The sequence below is a fragment of the Octopus sinensis genome, linkage group LG8, assembly GCF_006345805.1.
Source record: "Octopus sinensis linkage group LG8, ASM634580v1, whole genome shotgun sequence".
NCBI classification, from domain to species: Eukaryota; Metazoa; Mollusca; class Cephalopoda; order Octopoda; family Octopodidae; genus Octopus; species Octopus sinensis.
The window spans coordinates 101,193,274-101,196,678 of record NC_043004.1 but is presented as its reverse complement, the minus strand read 5'-3'; the positions used below and the strand labels follow the sequence as shown (position 1 = coordinate 101,196,678).

General features: G+C 36.2%; 1 protein-coding gene across 4 annotated transcripts in view; it reads right to left on the bottom strand.

Moving 5' to 3' along the window:
• The window catches only part of LOC115214916 (adhesion G protein-coupled receptor L2), a 331,915-nt gene that overhangs the window by 186,621 nt on the left and 141,889 nt on the right, over positions 1-3,405 (bottom strand). For 2 of the 4 annotated variants that reach the window (XM_029783979.2, XM_029783983.2), the window contains exon 1: positions 1,533-2,041. The exons of 1 other annotated variant lie outside the window; for it this stretch is intronic. The gene's annotated coding sequence lies outside the window, so the exon portion shown is untranslated. Of the gene's footprint in view, positions 1-1,532; positions 2,043-3,405 lie in introns of those variants that run through there. One more of the 4 variants, XM_029783982.2, reaches the window with a different exon arrangement.

Here is a 3,405-nt window from a genome sequence, read left to right as displayed (position 1 = left end):
TATGGACACGTGTGTGCATGTACATATATATATATATACACATATTTTTGTTCTATTTTACTCGTGAATATACATTATACATATATTACTATCTCTCGCTTTAAATTTTCTTTTCAAAGACTGCCCACTCGTATTTTTGTTATATCACATCAGAAAAGTAATAGATTAGTTACGTGAGAAGCGGCAATTGCGAAACTCGGAGAAGTAACGAAGATTATTCTCAGTATTACAATAAATATTTACTCTGTACTTCGACATTGAGTACTGTTTCTTCTTGTTTGTAAACTCAAACGGACGTATTTATGTGTGTGTGTGTGTCTATATTTGTAGTTGTGTATATATCTATATACATTACAGATACTGCCAAATACACTCAATACTTACAGGTATACACAGACGCGCTTATATGTACGCGCAAGTGCGTGTATGAGAGAAAGAGCGTGTGTGTGTGTGTGATCAATACAGTTACACACACATTTATTTATATATATATATATATATAAACTGATAGTTATAGAGATATAAATAGATTGATAAAGAGCTACATGAAAAGATAGATATAAATAGACTGATAAATATAAAATTGATAGAAAACTACCGATTATATATGTATATGATAAAAAATTTCAGATTATATAGGTACTTGATTATATATATATACACACACACACACGAAGTAGATGACAGACTGGCAAATTTCACAGACACACACACACATATGTGCATACACAAACGCATACACACGTGTGTGTGTGTGTGTGTGCGAGAGAGAAAGACCGATAGACAGATTGACTAAAAGATAAGGGAGAGAGATGGCTAGATAGGTAAACTGGACAGAAAATACAGACAAATGGACAGGTAGACAGAGACGGAATGACAACAGTTAAACATACATATCTAGAAGTAAATAGACAACGACAGGTAGATATGAATATGCGCGCGTATATAAATACGCGTGTATAGAGATGTATATATTTGAGCATACCTATACAAGTGCGCCCCTACCCCGAAGCCGTATGTATTTATATACACGTATAGATATGTGTGGATGTATATATGTATAGATGTGTGCATTTGTGCGTGTGTGTATATGTATATATATCTACATAAACACACATATTATTCAAACGTGACGCGAACTGTGACTTCGAAGTTACACACCTGCATTGAGTTCTTTGTCGCTTTAAGCTAGTCTGTATTTTTAGGGCTTCTTATATACACATATACAACCGAACGCACACACACATACATACATACATACATATATATATATATATCAAAATTGAGTCAGATAAATACTGCCTTATATTCAGAAATAGGTATACAATGAGAGACCGATAGATTAATAGAAAACTGATAGAAAGATAGATAGACATAGATAGAGAGATAGATAGATAGATTAACAGAAAACTGATAGATAGATAGATAGATTACAGGCTGATAAGACAACAAAATGTGATATATAGATAAGACAGCCTATCTGTGTATGAGCGCACAAGAAATAAACTTTTTTTTTTGTCTTAATAACTTACCTGTGGGCTTTTCGGGTGATACAAGCCGTATAATTATGAAATTACCCGCAATCAGTAAAGCAGTCAACTTAAATCCAAAATAGAAAGGTAAATTTCTGCCTCCGTTTAGCAAAAAAAAATATAGATCCAAGTGTGGACAAAAGCTGAAATAAATTATTCAGGTGAATATGTATGTATATTTAATTTACATGCAGGTTGTTTTGTGTAATGTAATAAAATAAGTCCAACGGTTCAAAATACGCCTTGAAGAAAAGAACTATGTATATATATGTATATTTGTATATACACAGGCGCACGCGCTCCGAATACACTGAACAGAGATACTGTCCTTTCTCTGACAGTCAGCAGTCTGTGTGCGTGTATGTATACGTCAGTGTAAGTATTGAGATATGTGAGGGCGGTTCTGAAATGTTCGTTAGTGTATACATATGTGTAAATATATATGTGCGCGTGTCTGTGTGTGTGTATATGTGTGTGTGTGTACAGTCAGTCAGTAACTTCCTCCTCTCACCGCCACCAAACGGCGGCCGACTCACTACTTTTGCTGCTGCTGCTGATGATTACAGCTGCTGCTGCTGCTGCGCTGCTCGATAAATATGCTGCTGCTATTGCAGCTGCTGCTGTTCTTCTTCTCCTTATAACTGCTGCTGCTGCTAGTGCTGCAGAGTCACCGTTTGTTTGTGTGTTCGCTTCTCAGAAAGCACGTTGCTGAGTTTTAGCTGACATTAGTCGGCAAGTGCGTGTGTGCGTGCATTTGTTTGTAAGGTAACAAACGGAGTGGTGAATGTCTACATACAAGACAATAACCGTACATTTTTGAATAAGAAGAATATGTCTAAAGAGGTTGCGGGGGAATCTGTGACAAAACCTCTGTGTTGGAAGAGGTTTTTTTTTTTCTGCTTTTATATATATATATATATATATATATATATATATGTAATATGTAAACATTACTCGTTTTGGAAGGTCTGCGAATGCCGGGTGGCGGCGGGGTGCACAATCTCTATCTACTAGCAATATTTATTCCACAAGGAGACGACGGGGAAAGTCCGTACGAAAATGCATGAATAAAATGTGTGTGTGTGTGTGTGGTGTGTCACTATGTGTTGTTTCGCTTTCCAACAGAAGAGTACAAGAGTATTGAGAGTACGCGCGCGTTATGTGAGTGTATGCCTCTGTGTATGTCACAATGTTTATGCTTCTGTGTGTGTGTGTGTGTGTGTTATATATATATGTGTGTATATATATATATATATATATATATATAATATATATAATATATTTTACTTTTATTCTTTTACTGTGTGCAGTCATTTGACTGCAGCATGCTGGAGTTTTACGAACAAATCGACCCGAAGACTTATTCTTTGTAAGCCTAGTACTTATTCTATCGGTTTCCTTTTGCCGAACCGCTAAGCTACGGGGACATAAACACACCAACATGGGGGGGGGGCAAGGAGACACACACACACACACATGACGGGTTTCTTTCAATTCCTTGAACCAAATCCACTCACAAGGATTTGGTCTGCCTGAGGCTATAGCAGAAGACACTTGCCCAAGGTGCCGCGCAGTGGGACTGAACCCTGAACCATGTGGTTTGAAAGCAAGCTTCTTACCAGATAGCCACGCCTATATATATATATATTATATATATATATATATATATATCTATATATATATAGATATATATACATATATGTATATATATATACTATATATATATAACGTTTTATATATACGTTTGTGTGTTGTGTGTGTGTGTACACAGGTTTTATCTTTTACTTGTTTTAGTCATCAGACTGCGGCTTGGCTGGAGCACCGCCTTGACGGGTTCAGTGGAACAAATCGAACCCAGGATTCGTTTGCTAAA